Source organism: Arvicanthis niloticus, chromosome 4 (genome assembly GCF_011762505.2).
Source record: "Arvicanthis niloticus isolate mArvNil1 chromosome 4, mArvNil1.pat.X, whole genome shotgun sequence".
Lineage (NCBI taxonomy): Eukaryota > Metazoa > Chordata > Mammalia > Rodentia > Muridae > Arvicanthis > Arvicanthis niloticus.
This window is the reverse complement of record NC_047661.1, coordinates 96,576,726-96,595,833: the sequence shown is the minus strand read 5'-3', so window position 1 is coordinate 96,595,833 and position 19,108 is coordinate 96,576,726. Positions and strand designations below refer to the sequence as shown.

At 36.5% G+C, this 19,108-nt stretch overlaps 1 protein-coding gene across 4 annotated transcripts in view; it reads right to left on the bottom strand.

Moving 5' to 3' along the window:
• The window catches only part of Dpyd (dihydropyrimidine dehydrogenase), an 831,933-nt gene that overhangs the window by 670,692 nt on the left and 142,133 nt on the right, over positions 1 to 19,108 (bottom strand). The gene's annotated exons all lie outside the window — the stretch shown is intronic.

Below are 19,108 nucleotides of genomic sequence, written 5' to 3'. Positions count from 1 at the left end.
TTTAAATAAAGCTCGATAATTAATTAAGAGGTCAGGGCAATGTGATTTAAATCCTTGTGCACTAGTTTCCTCATCTAAAGTTAAGAATTATAGTCAGGATGTAATAATATGATGGGAGGATTTAAGAAATAATACACAGGAAAGATTTAGAACAATGCTTATATGTGGTAATTGCTCAAAATGGAGATAGCTACACTAGATTGTGTAATTATCCATGAACACTGGAGAGCATCACACAGACGTGAGTTCTGGGAAGCACATTGCAATGATAAAAGTAATGGAATAGTAACTGGTCTGAGTCATTATAGAACAAGACATTCTGATCAGCGTGTCATACTGGCCACTAAATTATTGTCCACTAGAAAACACAACAAAACATATTTCAGCTTAAATATTGGCTATATAATTTTAACAAATTAAAATATGTAACTATCAGGAATTATAAGGAGTTAATTCCATATTGTTTATGTATATTAATGAGTCTTATAATGAAAGCAGTAAGCTTACAGGAAAAACAAATCTGTGTAGGTACCCAGATAGTGTGATAAGTTAGATGAAAAAAAAAGACAAGCATTTTATTTCTTCAAGTGACCTCTTTTTTAGGCCACTATGAATCACTCTGATGAGACTGCTTCAGCCACCAAGTCTGCAGGTGGGTGGTATAGGCAAATTCACCTCTGAGCAATGGTTCTGAAGCTACAGGCGTGAGCAAGCTGGATGAAAAATGAACCTCCTATGTGGAGAGAAACTCTCTGGTGGAAGTATCATTGTTTTGACCCATTTATCTACATATCTAATATGGGCATGTTTCTAAAACATAAATGTATTCATATGTGCAAATAATATATGAAGTTTCTAGTTTAAGGGGACATTTAAAAATAATTTCAAAGTAAATTTCTTATGTCTTAACTTTTCATTCATGCAGTGAATTTTCTCACCTGCTCCCTTCCATATACTTTTTTTCTAAGTGAACTTTTCAGAACAATCCCACTGAGAGGAAATTGCTTTGCAAGCTAGGAAGATATTAATCTGTTCTCCCAGCATAGTAGGTGCATAAATCCTTTTTTATTGAGGAGATGTTGTTAAAGTTCTATATGTAAGAGGACAGAATAGTATTGATTTTGGCAATGCTTATACAAAGGTAGTATTTTTAGTTAAAGAAATTGTATTCTTTCCATTTTCCTGCCATTGCTCTTGCTTATCCCTCAATATAGAAGACAGAGCTGCAGTTTTCTTCTGCCTTACAGGTTTCCAGACATCCTTCAAAATACAGCACTGCAAGTCATCTTCTCAGTAGGCTTCCTTAAGCACACCACCCACATCTGTTCTCCAGCACCCCTGGTGATTAACTCACTGCCACCCTTAACTATAGTTTCAGGGGAACCAGAACCCTCTCTGGCCTCTGTGGCCATTGATCTCACATGAACAAACACATATACACATAATTTTTAATTAAAATAATAAATTCACTGCCAGTGCAATACCAAAAAAATTAAAAATATTACAGCCCAAAGGGTAATTTCACAGTTCTACCAAGGAATATGTGTGTCATCAACACAGCAGAAGGCAGAAAGAATGAATTATTCTTGGGTTTTTCTTTGTGACTGATGAAGACAGTTTTCATATTTGAAGACTTGTGCATCAATAATTCTCTGGTTCTTGGCTTCATCCTTACTCTGCACAATTCTTATTTTCATCTTTTTATTTTAATCTCCCCATCAAACTTCAGTATGTCCTATTTCTAGTACATTCATCATACCTATTTGAGATGTCTGTGACCCTAACTTGCCTGAAGAACAGGAGTTTTGCCTAAACACATTATGTACACAAACGTTCGCTTGTTCATTTTTTCTACATACACATTGCCCTCCATTCTCTGTCAGGCATCACTCTGGAAGAGTCTTTTTAAAAACCTCCAGGATTTTTCAATAGCTTCTAAACCTGCCAAATTAACGTTAATGCCAGAACTCCAAAAGAGTGATAGAAACAGCATTATCTCAAAAAGCAAAATGGGCTCAGACTTAAGTCATGGTGGTTCTGCTTTACTGACTATATGAGAAACCATCTTAGTTATAAGCATCTCTTTTCTGATGTCTACAAACACAATCAAAAAACTATATCAGAAGATCAAGTAAATGAAATCCAGCAAAGCATTTACAGTACAACTTTCAACAAATATTTACCTTTCCTTAATTAGACCAAAAGGAACACATTTTCCAGTATCTCTAACTGAGATTGAGCAGTGCCTCTATTGCTGCTTGCCTTTTTTGTTTGTTTGTTTGTTTTGTTTTGTTTTTTTCTGTTTTTTTTTTTTTTAATTTTTAATCTTTTTCTACAGTTCAGTTGTTATCTCCCTCCTGGTCTGCCTTCTGACAGTTCCTTATCCCATTCTTCCTTCTCCCTGTCTCCAAGAAGATGTCCCCACCCCCCATCCCAACTCACCCTACCAAGCCTTCCCACTCCCTGGGCTCTCAAATCTCTCGAGATTTAGGTGTATCTTCTCTCATTGAGGCCAGATCAGGCAGTCCTCTGCTGTGTATGTGGGGGTGGGCTCATACCAACTAGTGTATGCTGCCTGGTTGATAGCTCAGTGTCTGAGAGATTTTAAGGGTCCAGCTTAGTTTGAGACTGCTGGTCTTCCTATGGGGTCGCCCTCCTCATCAGCTTCCTCAAGCCTTTCTGTAATTCAACCATAGGGGTCCCTGATCATTCCTTTTAAAATTTTTATATTTACACATCTACATTGCCAAGTTGTATCACTGTCTAACAAGCATAATGTCTAACCAATAGCACAGGGTAGCCATATTAGTTAATCACATGATTGTAACTATTGTCTAATTTACCTTCCAACTTCAACTCATACATTCAGTCAAAGCTGTTGTAAATACATAATAAGACTTTTAAGTTTCCTTTTAGCTTTTGTTCCCAGTTTGCTCTTTCATACATATAAACGTTGTTCTATAGATAGCACATATATTCTATCTTCATTATCTCCACCAAAAAGGAGCTATTCATTTAATGAACTCCTGCATTAAGGAAGGAAACATATAAGGGAGTAATGACCATATACAGTAACATATTCTTGTTCCCTACCTTGGGTTCTCAGTCATTACTTGAATAGTTTTGCCAATTTATTGGAATTGGTTTTAACAAAGCAGTGGAATACATCATAGAAAAGGGCAATGCATCTTTTAAATTATTACAACTTATTAATCTGATTACTTTGATTTGTATAAAGAATGTGAAATGAAGATTTAAAAGTCCAAAAAGAATATTCCGAGCCTCAGGTTTCATTCAAACATCTATTATGGATCTTGCTTCTCTCTGAAAGTGCATTCACAGTAGCCTAATTAGCATGCATTTATTGTGTGTGAAAACATCCTCAAGGATTTTCCCTTTTTTTCCAGTCAGTTCATAATTGTTTATACTAATAGCTGCTACATATTTTATTAATTCAGAGTGAACATAAAGTGGAATATCATTATTGCATTCGAAAATAATTACTAACCCTGTTGATGGAATCTCTCGAGGCAAGAAGAAAAACAAGAGATGGAGAGGAAGGAAGTAAATTGAGAACTTGGAAGTAGAGGATCTAACAGAAAAGGATGGGCAATAGAAAACCAAACAAAAGCCAAAGGAGATTGAATGACTGCTGATTGTAAAAGTGCAATGAAAAGGGAATGGCAGGTAACTTTCTTCCTCTGAGCCAACTTTTTATAGGCAAGAATACTAGGATACTCCGGAATCAAATGGACTATTTCTTAAGACGTAGCGAAAGAGAGAAATTAATGTCTTTACAGTGGTCATAGAAAAGAACTTAGAGGGTTATTTGGACACAATAAGCTGAGACGCTACTCCTAGGAAATGAACTCTGGGCAGACTGAAATGTCTCCAACCCACTGAGGGATATGATGCCATTTTGTCACTATGATTTCAGACAATGCAAAACAGTGGCTGCAACACATGCGATGAATTCCACACTCGACGTGGTTATCAGATACTGGATTTGATACCACCAGGGATAGATAACTGCTGGGTAATGAGTAGCAAATGAACATACTATTATTGAACAAGAGATGCTCATGACTCAAGTCAAGTATGGTTTTTCATCCACTTGTGACAAAAATGCATACATTTGTCTCGAGTTATATCACTTTACATCTTCCTAGAAATACAGAACATAATTCTCTACTCCAAAGTAATTGGAAGCTGTGAGATATTTATGCCAACAGTTTGTAGCACAAATGTGGTATGTCCATGTTAAGACCTTGAGATACCTTGGTATAGGAGTATAGAAATATGTGGTATCTGTGGAAAAAAATGGAATCTTTGGAAGGACTCTAGTATCCTAGAAACTCAAGATCCATAAAAGCCACATCAAACCACTGCCTTTAGGGATCTAGTCTAAAGAAGTCAAAGAAATCGAATCATGGACCACAGAGTTTTAGAGTAAATTTTATTATCGATGCATGGGTAGGAGGATAAGAGACGAGGGGAGAGGAACAGAGGTATAGACAAGGAGGTGCTCAAATAAAGCAGCTATATTAGGAGCTATATTAGTAGGAGGGGTAAAGTCCAAGGAAATTAGATATAACTGAAGTCCTCATCTGGGGGCTTTTATAACGAATTCATGGAAAACCTGGGCTGAGGTCTGAGAACAGAATTGCTGCTCAGTCATGTTCATCCAACCACAGTATGTCCAGGTGTCACCTTTGTATTTCAGTCATTTAGACCCTTGAAACTTCAAGGCACAGGAGCTTATGAGATGATGGCTAAGAGACAGTCAGAGCTGTTTTCTGACAATCTTGTCCATCAAGGGTACTTTCAGAACAGTGGCTTTGGCGTTCCTACCCTATAAGACCAATTTTTATATCCCATTTTCCTCAACTTCATGTGCTTCTGTGTCCTACCTTGGAAATCTGCCATTTTTTTATTGAATAACTACTAAACAACTGGTAGAAGATGAATAGACACAGGGAGGAAAGGCCAACTGTTGAAGGCAAAAGCTAAACCAACAAAAGCACAGCCAACACATAAAGCTTTTTAAGCCAAGACTAACAGAACTACCTACAGAAGTCAATCTGAAAATCATTCATAAGTAAATTTGCTACAATTAGCAATTTTTATTATTTTATGCCACTGAGCTCTGAGGGGGCTCATTATGCAGTGGAACCTGACATTCGAATACAAATATTCTATATTCTAACAAATATAAAGAATAACCTTAATAGCAAATTCTAAATATATTTAAATTAGTTTTATTAAAGTCAAAACTATAAATTTACTTAGGATCTATGAACTTCAGATTGCTGTATTTTTTTTTCTTCCTAACAAGGTAACTTGCCAAAGCTAGGAGAAAACCCATCTTCATAGCCATAGTTAAAACGCTGATTTAACACAGATAACCAGGAAAAAGAGCTAGCTATTCCTGTGAAGTTTGGGGTATCTGAGAAATTTTTTCTAAAATCAGAACATCTATTACTCCAGAAATAATTCCTACTAAGTTTAACCAGTTCTAGAATTTTTCATTTTCAGAAGTCAAAGAGTCTGTCATATGCTAATAGATTATGTGTGTCCATATGTGCATTAACAATAATTAAAAATTCCCTAATCAAAAAGCCATGGAACTCAGAACCATGAACTGTTATGAGTGCATTCTGCTCAGAGCTGATTGTGATGTGAATGGATATAACTACCCTTATAGGCATACTTATTGTCAAACATCACAAGGCAAGCAAGAATTTCCCACAAATCACATTGATTGGAAGAAATAGAAATGCACTCAACCTTGTTACTGTCACCTTAGAAGATACATTCAGAACCTCTGCTAATAATATAAAAGTTTAAGCATTCTTTCACATTCAAAAAGTCATTTCTTTGTAATTTAGGTAGTAGAGAAGATACTGACATGTGAAAATTGTAATAATTCAATTATAAAACCTAACTTCCTGTTACAAGATGGATAAATGTTCACCTTTTTATTTTCTGTAAGTGAAAAATTTGAATCCATGCATGTAATCCAAACCACATTTTTTTAATTTTTAGAAAACGGATCTTTTCCTAATAAGTAAAAACTCACATAAAAGCAGGTTAACAGTTATTTTAATGACTCACAAGCTAATTTTACAAAGAGAGAATAAATTTTAAAATACTTTTCTCAACAGTGAAACTGATGGAAATTAAATAATGTTTATACTGTTAACAATGATATAATCACAAAATCTTTCCAGAGTCAAAAAGAGCAGTATTACATTCTAAAAGTAAAAGCTCTATTCAGGTTTCCTATGATATTAAAAAAGAAAAAAGCATTTACGAAGGTGTAACTTATTAGAGGGCTTTCCGCAGCTATTCCTCTCCCTATTGACAGAGTGTCTCAGATTCTTCCAAACTCTTTAGAAATTGCTGGTCACACCTTGGTTTCCACTAAAAAACAGCAGTATTCTGTAGGAAGGAAAAGAACTTTTGGAAGGCATAAAATATTCTCTGGTCTAACAATTTTCATTCCCAAAGAATTCAAGAGTTGGATATAATTATACAAATTTGTCTAAAGCAGTAGAAAAGTGATTTCCAACAAAGCAGTACTAGGTTTCTTTACTCTGAAAAGGCACAGATTTATTTTCAAGTATAGAATAATTTATTGTATATTTGAATTATAAAAGATCATTCTGAAACACACTTGGCACTAACTTCATTTAAACTAAATGTGACACCATTTTTTTTTTTTCTGGCAGATAACCCATTTGATTTGTAGAGCAAAGAAACTAATTTGTTTTACATATTTCCAAATATGGAACAAGTTCTCAAAATTAGCCCTCAAATATTTTTTTTTTTTTTTTTTTTTGGAAAAGATCTCACAGTCAAATCTGTTTTTGAATTTCTAAAAAATTTAAATGTTTGTGTGTGTGTGTGTCTCTCTCTGTGTGTGTGTGTGTGTGTGTGTGTGCACTTTAAAACTTGAACATAACAGCTGCTCAGTCCATAAATGTCAGTAGGTTAACATATATAAATATTGTTTATTTCCATAAAATATAAAATCCAAATATCTAATGATCCAAAGACAAAATAGCCATTATAAGAAAATCAGCATTCAACTTTTATGTTTTTACTAAAAGAAACATTGACTTTTCTTGTGGACCTGCAGAGGGATAATGGGCAACTAAGCAGGATAGAAACCTGGAAACTCTGCTCTTGTTTTAGATGGTTTCTTGCTCTTTTAATCAGATTCCTATTCAGCTCTGCATGAGGGAATACCAATAATTGTAGGTTTCCTATAAGGTGGGTAATCCATTTCTTCTCAAGACTGCATGTGGCAAGATAAGATTAACTGAGGCAATTTCAAGATTTGAAGGCACATTATAACTAAGAAATTGTCAATCTCCACCATTCAGAATATCCTGACCTAACAACCAAGGTGGACCTAGAAATCCCTCCCATCCAATCATGCCAAAAAGCCATGGAAACTAGTTCCATCTCTTCATTCTCATAGTGCTTTTCCTCATTTCAGTCTCTTTGGAATCCAGATAAAGAGCTTCCTGTGATGAGTGAATAAACCTTAGGATGGCAGGATCCTCCTAAATCTAAGTCTACATGGAGCCAATCCCAGAGTAAGGTAAAGATGAAGCACAAAGGTTTGACCAAGATTGTATAGCTAAACATTTATCTTGTTTTCTGCTTCTATAACACCCTATGTAAATCCAAAGGTTTTATCACTAAATGCAAAGACAAAGCTAAGTATGTGAAACACTAGCTCTTCAGAATGTATACACTGAATAAACGTATTTCTTTCTTCTCCATTAATTTTGCTGTTTAGTGCTTGATGCAAGTAGCAAGATCTGGACTTTTGATCCTCCTCAAATCAGACCCATTCTCACTTAGGACTTGAGTAATAGGAGGAAAAGAAGTTAGGAACAGTGGGGTAAAATGTGTAGCTTAATGATCAAGATGATTCCACACAGAGATACCCTTGTGAAATAAGAAGTGCATAGAAGAGTGACTTGATTTATTGGAGCTGAGATACTTTGGCTTAGGAAGGCAGATATTTTTTTAGGATACAACATTTACTTCTGAACTAAAAAGCCATGCCTGAAACATCTGTGGGAAGATCACCGAGGGAGGAACTCAAGATGCAGACAACCTTTGCATATGAAGACTTCTAACTCTTATTGTACACTTGCAAGTTAGGAGACTAAATCCCCAGTTTTTCCCTTAGAAAGTTGTAATCAGTACAACTTCATTCTTCAAATCAGATTCAAAACCTTAGATCCAGGAAAACACAACTTTAGCTACTAGGTAAATCTTGATATATGAGTTAGTATCCTGATTTTACCCATTAAGAAGTATAAAATCACTATGACTTCAGTAATGTAAACAAGGAAATGGCCAATGTTTTATTTTCTTAATTTTTCTTAAATTTTTTATTGGATATTTTATTTACATTTTAGATGTTATCCCTTTACCCCATCCCCCCCCTTGCCCAGGAACCCCCTATCTCCTATGAGGATGTGACCCCACCTACCCCCCCCACCTTCCCACCCTCGAATTCCCCCACACTGGAGCATCCAGTTTTCACAGGACCAAGGACTTCCTCTCCCAGCTATGACCGACGAAGCCATCCTCCCTTACATATACAGCTGGAGCCATGGGTCCCTCCCTATGTGCTCCTGGGCTTTCCATTTCAAGCCCATCCACACATGCATGTATACACACACACACACACACACACACACACACACACACACACACACGCTACAGCTTGCATTCTTTTTTCTATTACCATCCAGATTTTTTTTTTTTCAAATTAGGCTGTTGAAAACTAACCTTTTGAATAGTTAATGTCATTCATGTGAATGAGAATAAACCGAGTAAAATATAAAGAAACAACTCCATGTTGGCTACTTTTATGTCAACGACACAAGTTAGTAACTGGAAAACAGGGAAACTCAACTAGAAAATGCCTCTATAATGGCCTGCAGGCGAGCCTGCGTGGAATTATCTTAGTGAATGATAGGCAAGTGTCGAATCCATCTTGGGTGTAACAGGAATGGCAGGGCCACCTTTATGTAAATGATGGGGGCCATACAGCCACAAAAGCATCTCCTTCAGGGGACCTAATTGAGTACTGTCCGAGAGACCAAGGATTGCTGGTGCACACAATGCCAGCCAATCAGAAACTGATGTTTAGAAGAGATGCTTTCTTAGGACGCATGGGGCACTCATGGCAGGTATTAAAGCTTGCTGTGGCCTTTCTCACCTGCTCCCACAGTCTGTGCTGTTGATTCTGCGCCACCTCACCTCCAAAACCCAAGGTCAGGTAGGGTTGGGTAATGAGTAGTCCAGGCCACAGGCAACACTTCGGTAATACCAATCCCTGAATATGTGGCCCTGAGCATATAAGCAAAAAGGCTGAACAAGCCTAAAACAGCAAGCTAGTAAGCAGTGTACATCTATGGCTTCTCCTTCAGTTCTTGCCTCCAGTATCCTGCTTGAGATCCTATACTGATTTTCATAGACTCTGGAAAAAATAAACACTATAAAATAAATAAAACCCTTTCTTCCCCAAGCTTTTTTTTTTTTTTTTTTTTTTTTTTAATGGCATTTTATTACAATAGAAGCCAACCTGAATGGCAGTTAACTGAGAGCAAAGTTGTGTGATTGAGAAACAAAGGATGTTTATGTAAGTGTCCTTTGTCATGGCTCTAAACAGGCAGAATCAGGCAGTAAAATAATCAGAATGCCCTTTTCACACAAACTCTTTCTAGTTCTTTGTACAATGCAAGAGATAATGAAATATATTAGAACGTGATCCAAAAATCTCAATGTAACAAATACTGCATATAAAATGTGTATGGGCATACATATACGAACACACAAATATATTTTGGGGTATTTGTAATGAAATAGATAAAAATATGATAGGAATTGTATATTGGCAACTAGGAAAAATGCAGTGATTCAGAGGATGAAAAATGTTTACTTTGACAGTTTAGACGATACCAAACCTAAATTTCAAGGTAACTTTTTCCAGAGAAGATTGGTAAACATTTAAAAACAAATGCTGAAAGATGGAAAATATGCATAAAACAGATACTTCAATATTATTTTAGTGATCACATAAGTTTGATAGCTCTTATTTAGTTTTCTGTTAGTGTATCCTGAATCTGCTATGGTATGCTGGTGCAGTCTTTAATTTAAAACCTCTGCAGGTGACGATAGGAAGAAATAAGTACAAGGTCACTCCAGGATATATAGGAACACCCTCTTTCAAAATAAATAAATTAAGCAGATAATGTTGTCCTGTTAACAAGTAATATCCACCCCAAGATATTACTTACTAAAATCTATATTCTATCTTTGCTGCCCTGGAAGTAGACCTGAGGCTCTCTTAGTTGAGTTCCCTGGCACCTACATGCCTGCTATCTCTCTGTCTTCTGCACCTCTCAGGTCTGATGTCTCTCTTCCTTCCTCAGCATGGCAGCTATCCCTCTTCCTGCTCCTTCCTCAGTCCCTTGGCCAGGAATCTGAGTGTCCTGCCTCTGTTTCCCTGCCTAGCCATTGGCAATCAGCATGGATATCAATCAGAACCAACTGGTGGCAGGGAGGGGGAAGGACACTACAAACAGGTTTTGAGGAAAACTAATTAGCATGAGAATACAAGCCACTACATATCTGCCTTTATAATTTCTGGTTTTGAACTTTATATTATATAAAATCCTATATATTGTTGGCTTCATTTCATTCAGCTCCATTTTTAGAACCACACTGTTAAAATGCAATGCTTTATAGGATGTTTTATTAACTTAGTGTAAATTCTTTGTGGTTTATTTTTCAAATAATTGATTAATCTTTACACTTATCAGCTTATGGATGCTGCTTTACTCCTGTATAGCTTATTTTAAGTTAGTAAAGGAGAGTACCAATAGTATGTATATATCAGGGCTGATGATAGAATTTCATGGTGGTATATGGCTTAGAACAAATACTGACATAAAATTATTAAATATATAGTCGTTAATATGTATACCATGTATATAGTCGTTAATAAGTATACCATCTAAACATATAACAAGTAGCCTAATTAGAAATGTAAACAACTACTTATGCATGGAGTCATAGCTCATCTGTATGAGGAAACCAATGCACATGAATTAATCATGTGCTATGCTTGTTTTAAATATTTTGAATATTGCCATTGTATCTTATTGTTATTCTAAATACTACTGAATACTGTCAGTTAACATAATTAACTTTTAACCAAAATAGTATTTTCAGTATTAGGATTTCTTTGTGTTATTAGTTTACATTTTGGTAATGAGAAGTATTTCAATAAATTACAAAGTTTGTCATATTTTGCATGCTCTAGACACAATTCCAAACATGGGGATTAACAATTATAACTGAAAGCAACCCTGAGACTTGCACTGTCTACTGAGTACCATTGTCCAGCTCAAAAATGACCATCTGAGGCCTCTGTTGCAGAACATCCAGGTTAGACCTGCCTTCCTAAGACCTGCTACACCAGGAACACACAGGGACAACCTGATGATTAAAGGCCAGTGTAAGAACATAATCAACAAGAGCCAGGAAAATGTGTCAGCAGCACAGCACAGCCATCCTACTGCAGAAAACCCTGGATATTTTAACACAATCAAAGCACAAGAAAATAACCTTAAATCCAAACATATAAAGATGATAATGGCTTTTAAAAAGAAAATGCATAAATCCCTTAAATTCAGGGGAAAACCATTTAAAAGTGAAGGAAATGAATACAACTGTTCAAACCTGGAAATGGAAATAGAAGCAATAAAAAAAAAAAAAAAAGTACAAACTGAGTGAATCCTGGAGAAGGAAGACCTAGGGAAGAGAACAGGAATAACAGATGCAAGCATCATTAACAGAATGCAAGAGAGAGAAGAGAGGATCTCAAGAGTGGAAGATATGATAGAAGAAAATGAACAATCAGTCAAGGAAACTGTAAATCTAAACAAATTCATGACACAAAACATCCAGGAAATTCGGATACTATGAAAAGATTAATAGTAATAGAAGAAGGGAAAGAGTCCCAGCCTCAAGTCTCAAATTTATTTTCAGCAAAATCATAGAAGAAAAATTTCCCAACCTAAAGGAAGAAAAGCCAATAAACATACAAGAACTTAGAGAATAATAATTATATTGGACGAAAAAAGAAAATCATTCTGCCACATAATAATCAAAACACTAAATCTATAGAAGAAAGAAAGAATATTAAAAGCTGGAAAAGGAAAGGGCAGGTAACATACAAAGGCAGACCCATCAGATTTATACATGACTTCTCAATAAATTCTATAAGCTAGAAGGGCATGGACAGATATTGTGCAGCCTCTAAGAAAGCACAGATGCCAACCTAAACTACTATACCTAGCAGAACTCTCAACCACCATAGATGGAGAAATCAAGATAATCCAAGACAAAACCAAATTTAAACAATATCTACCCATAAATTCAATCAAACAGAAAATTCTAGAAGAAAAACTTCAGCCAAGAAAGTTGACTATACCCAAGAAAATACAGGAAATAATTAATTCCACAGTGCCATCGTAATACCACCAACCTAAAAATAACAAGAATTAACAATTATTGGTAATTAATATCTCTCAAAGTCTATGGAATCAATTCTCTAATAAAAAGACACAAACTATTACAATGGATACAAAAACAGGGCCCATCATTCTGCTCCACAAATGAAACACACCTCAGCAACAAAGATGAACATTTACCTAAGAGTAAAGGGCTAGAAAAAAAGTTTTTCAAGCAAACAAACCTAAGAAGCAAACTGGAGTATCAATTCTCATATGTAATAAAATAGTCATGCAACCAAAATTAATCAAAAAGAAGGGGAAGGGCACTTCATACTTCTCAAAGGAAAAATACACCAAGATGACTTTTCAATTCTGAATATAGATGGCCAAAAGGCAAGGATACACATATTCGTAAAAGAAACATTGATAAAACTTATATCTCACATTGATCCCCACACATTAATAGTGGGTTACTTCAATACTCCATTATCATCAATGAACATGTGATTGATATGAAAATGAAACAGTACTATTATTGAAGCTATGCTGTACTTGCAGACAGAAGCCTAGCATAACTGTCCTCTGAGAGACTCTACCAGAAGCTGACTGTGACAAATGAAGATACAGCTAAGCATTCAACTGAGGTCAGGGACCTTCTATGGAAGAATTAAGAGAAGAATTGAAGAAACTGAACTGCATAGCAATGTCATATGAAGTCTAACAGTGTCAACTAACTTGTACACCTGGGATCTCCCAGAGAATAAGCCACCAACCAAAGAATATGAATAACTTGTCCCAAGGTCCCTAGCACAGATGTAGCAGAAGATTGCCTTGTCTGGCCTTAGTCAGAGATGTTGCACCTAATCCTGTAGAGAATTGATGCTCCATGGAAGGGGGATGCTGGGTGGGGCCCTATCAGAGGTGAAGTGGAAGAGGATGGGAGAAGAATTCCAGGAGGGGAGATAGGGGGCAACATTTGAGATGAAAATAAATACAATGATTAATTAATATTTTTTAAAAGAACAATAACAGCAACAACAAACTGAAGAGATTTCATATTACCAATTTAAAAGCATACCTGAAAGCTCTAGAAAGAAAAGAAGCAAATATACCCCAGAGGAACAGACAGCAGCATGAAGTGATGAAACTTGGGGCTAAAATCAATCAATTAAAACAAAGATAAAAATACAAAGAATCTACAAAACCAAGAGCTGGCTTTTTGAGGATATCAACAGGATAGAAAACCCCTTAGCCAAACTCACAAAAATGTCGAGATACAGTATTCAAATTAATAATTAAGAGGGGAGCATAACAACAGACACTTAAAACATCCAAAAAACTCACTAGGTCTTACTTTAAGAGAGTACTACAAAAAATTTGAAAATCTAAATAAATTGGACAATTTTCTAAATAAATACTATTTAACTGAAGTTAAGACAATATTAGGTAAACTATTTGAATAAGCCTATAAATGCTAAGGAAATAGAAGCAATTATTAATATCACCCTTCCCCAAATAAAACCCAGGACTAGATGGTTTTAGCACAGAATTTTATCAGATTTCAAAGAAGAGAAAATACCAATACTCCTAAAACTATTCCATAGAAACAGAGGGAATATTTCCAAACTCATTCTAGGGGGCCACAGTCACCCTAATACCTAAACCAGATAAAGACTCAAGAAAGAGAACTTCAGACCAATTTCCCTTGTGTACATTCATGCAAAAATACTCAATAAAGTACTCATGAATCAAATCCAAGAACAGGTCAAAAATATCATTTACAATGACCAAGTAGACTTTATCCCCTAGATGCAGGCATGGTTCTATATATGAAAATTCATCATTGTAACCCACCATATAAAGAAACTGAAAAAAAAGAAAGAAACACACATGAACCTTTCATTAGGTGTTGAAAGGCCTTTGACAAAAATTCAACACCTCTTCATGTTAAAAGTCTTGGAGACATCAGGGATGCAAGGCACTTATATAAACACACACACACACACACACACACACACACACACACACACACACACACTATAATATACAGCAAACCAATAGCCATCTTGAAATTAAATGAAGAGAAACAGTTCCACTCTCTGTATCTATTCAATAAAGTACTTGAAGTTCTGCCTAGAGCATTAAGACAATGAAAAGAGATCAAGGGGATATGAATTAGAAATGTAAAATTCAAAGTATTGTTGTTTACAGATTATATGGTATATATGTAAGTGACCAACAAAATTCCATCAGGAAATACCTACTGCTGATAAATACCTTCAGCAATGTGACTGGATACAAAAGTAACTCAAAAAAAAATGAGTAGTTTCTCCAGTAATAAAAAAATGACATATAGGCTGAGAAAGAAATTAGGAAACAATACCATTCACAATAGCCACAAACAATATAAAATATCTTGGTGTGACTCTAGCCAAACACTGGAGAGACCTGCATCACAAGAATGTCAAATCTCTAAGGAAAGAAATTGAAGATCAGACAATGGAAAGATCTCCTATGCTCATGAATTGGTAGGATTAACAATATAAATGGCCATAGTGCTAAAGGCAACCTCCTCTGTTTCTGTTGTTATGTCTCCCTTTTCATTTCTGATTTTTTAAATTTGGATACTGCCTCTGGGTCCTTTAGTTAATTTGGCTAGGGGTTTATCTATCTTGTTGATTTTCTCAAAGAAACAGCTTTTGGTTTTGTTCATTTTTTGTATCATTCTCTTTGTTTCTATTTGGTTGGTTTCTGCCTGAGTTTGACTATTTTATGATTTCTACTCTTCTGGGGTGTGTTTGTTTCTTTTTGTTCTACAGAGCTCTCAGGTATGCTGTTAAGTTGTTAGTGTAAGATCTCTCCAGTTTCTTTACCAGGGCACTTAGTGCTATGAATTTTCCACTTTGCTCTGCTTTCATTGTATCCCATAAGTTTGGGTAAGTTGTGTCATCATTTTCATTGAATTCCAGCAGGTCTTTAATTTCTTTCTTTATTTCTTCCCTGACCAAGTTATCATTGAGTAGAGAGTTGTTCAATTTCCACATGTATGTGGGCTTTCTGTTGTGTTTGTTGTTATTGAAGACCAGCCTTAGGCCATGGTGATCTGATAGGATGCATGGGATTATTTCATTCTTTTTGTATTGGTTGAGGCTTGTTTTGTGACAAATTATATGGTCAATTTTGGAGAAGGTACCATGAGGTGCTGAGAAAAAGCTGTATTCTTTTCTTTTAGGGTGAAATGTTTTGTAGATATCTGTTAAATCTATTTGTTTCATAACCTCTATTAGTTTCACTGTGTTTCTGCTTAGTTTCTGTTTCAATGACCTGTCCATTAGTGAGAGTGGGGTGTTGAAGTCTCCCACTATTATTGTGTGGGGTTCAATGTGTGTTTGAGCTTTAGTAAATTTCTTTTATGAATGTGGGTGCCCTTGAATTTCTAGTGTAACAGCTCTATTCATGAAAGTCAGAAATTGGAAACAACCTACATATCCCTATACTGAAGAATGGACAAAGAAAATGTGATATATTTGCACATTAGAATACTATTCAGCTATTGAAATTAAGGACACCATTTAGTTTGCAGACAAATGGATGCAATTACAAAATATCATCATGGATGAGGTAACCCAGACCCAGAAAAACACTCATGTCTTCACTTATAAGTAGATATTAGTCCTAAAAAACAGGATAACCAGGACAACCCACCGACCCAGAGATGTCAAGTAACGAGGTCCTAAGGAAAGATGCTTTAATCTCTCTCAGGAGGAGAAATAAATTAGACATCTGAAGTAGGTGAAGAGGGGTAACTAGGAGGAGAAGAGTTGGGAGGGGAACGAGCATGGGCATAGGAGAAGGCTAGAATAATGAATGAAGATCGGTGATAGGAAATTTTCTGGGAGGGGGTCTCATAGGAGTCTATGAGGTTGACCCTAGCTGAGACCTCTACAAGTGGGGGATATGGATCCTGAAGGGGTGACCTCCTTTAGCCAGATGGGACTTCTAGTGGAGGGAGAGGACCACTAATCCACCCACAAAATGTTTGATGCACAATTTGTCCTGCCTACACGATATGCAGAAATAAAGATGGAGCAAAGATCAAGGGAATAGCTAACCAATGACTGGTCCAACTAGAGATTTACACCATGGGATAGAGCCAACTCCTGACTTTGTTACTGATATTCTGCTATGCTTGCAAACAGGAGTCTAGCATAACTGTCTTCTGAGAGACTTCATCCAGTAGCTGATGTAAACATGCAGAGACCCATAGTCAAACATTAGGCAGAGCTTGGAGAGTCTTGTGGAAGAGTAGGGGGAAGGATTGAGGGAGTCTGAGAAATCAAGACACCAGAGGAAGAACTACAGAGTAAGCTAACCAGGGCCCACCAGGTCTCACAGAGACTGAACATCAACCAAAGCATATGTATGGGCTGAACCTAGGCTCCCCTACCTATTTGCAATAGATTGAAGCTTGTTCTTCTTGGGAGTTCCCTGATTCTATTGCCTGAATTTGGATGCCTTTTTCCTGGCTTGGTGGACTTGTCTGCCACTATGGAAGAGGATGGACTTAGTCCTGGTCCAACTGTACAGAAACATTTTAATGTTTTTCTCAGTTTATTTTGCAGTTAGAACGTGCTTGAGGACAGGCAAGTTAGTTCAGTGTGTAAAGCTGCTTGCTACCAAGCCTGACAGCCTAAGTTTGATCCCTAAGAACCAGACAGTAGGATAAAACTGACCCCTGTTCTCTGACCTCCACACATGGGCTGAGACATTTCCTCCCATGGGCACCCATGTGCTTTCTCTGTCTTTCTCTGGCAGAAAAATGAAAATATATTTTAAAAGAAAATGTTCCAAGGTTTTTCACAAATAAGTTAGAGAAATGGTAAATTTCATGAATTGTTGAATGTTCAAAAGTATCATTTTGTCATCAGCAGGAATACCTGTCTGGCCTATATATAAAAGTATTGGATCAAAGTACTTCCCCTTAAAATTCAATAGACAAATTTCCTGCATTATCTTCAGGTACAGAAATGAGGGTATGTAATGACAACTGTTTGTACTCTGTCTATTTTTCTGGACCTAGGTTTTGATGATACTCTACTTCAGTAGTTCTCAACCTTCCTAAAACCATGACCCTTTAGTACAGTTCCTGGTGTTTTGGTAATGCTCAACCATAAAATTATTTCATTGCTTCTTCAAGTCTCAAATTTTGCCCCTGTTATGACTTGTCATTATTGTTATTTTTTTTTGAGCAATCAAAACACTGTTGCTTCCAAATAGTGCCAAAGATATTACCAAAAAACCAGAGGACACAATTATTCCTCTTCTGTTTGAATATACATTTCTTATATGTTAATACATGATGATATATTGGTGATTAATTATTTACAAATGTATAATGTGAGATCTTAGGGTGACAGAGCCATAGGAACTTGTGAATTTTTAAATTTCACAAAGAATAAAAAGAATACAAGAGTTATTCAAGACTAAAAAGCTTTCTTTTTTGAAGAGTGTGTTAGCTCACACAGGGTGATTTTTCCTTCCTTCCTTCCTTCCTTCCTTCCTTCCTTCCTTCCTTCCTTCCTTCTTTCCTTCCTTTCTTCTTTCCTTCCTTTCTTCTTTCATTTTTTTTACTGGTTATTTTATTTATTTACATTTCAAATGATATCTCCTTTCCCAGCTTCCCCTTCACAATCTCCCTATCCCATCCCCTATCCTCCCCCTGCTTCTATGAGGAAGCTCCACCACCTACCCATCCACTGACATCTCTCCACCCTAGTATTCCCCTACTCTGGGGCATTGAGTCTCTACAGGACCAAAGGCCTTTCCTCCCATTGATGCCAAGATAAAGCAATCCTCTGCTACATAAGAAGCTGTAGCCGTGGATAATTCCATGTGTACTCTTTGGTTGATAGTTTAGTCCCTGGGAGCTCTGAGGTATCTGGTTGGTTAATGCTGTTGTTTTTCCTATGGGGTTGTAAACCCCTTCAACTCCTTCAGTCCTTCCCTTAACTCCTCCATTTGGGTCCCTATGATCAGTATGATGGTTGGTTTTGAGAATCTGTATCTTTATTGGTCAGGCTCTGGCAGAGCCTCTCAGTGGACAGCCATACTAGGCTCCTGTCAGCAAGCACTTCTTTGCATCAGCCATAGTGTCTAAGTTTGGTGTCTGCAGATAGAATGAATCCTAGGTGGGGCAGTCTCTTGAATGACTTTTCCTTCAGTCTCTGCTCCACTTCTTTGTCCCTGCATTTTCTTTAGACAGAAACAATTCTGTGTTAATATTTTTGAGATGGGTGGGTGGCCCCATTTCTCAACTGGGGGCCATGCCTAACCTCTGGTCTATGGTCTCAAGTATCCAGATGTCCCTCAACAGAGGAATGGATACAGAAAATGTGGTACATTTATACAATGGAATACTACACAGCTATTAAAATCAGTGACTTCATGAAATTCACAGGCAAATGTATGGAACTAGAAAATATCATCCTGAGTGAGGTAACCCAATCACAAAAGAACACACATGGTATGCACTCACTGATAAGTGGATGTTAGGC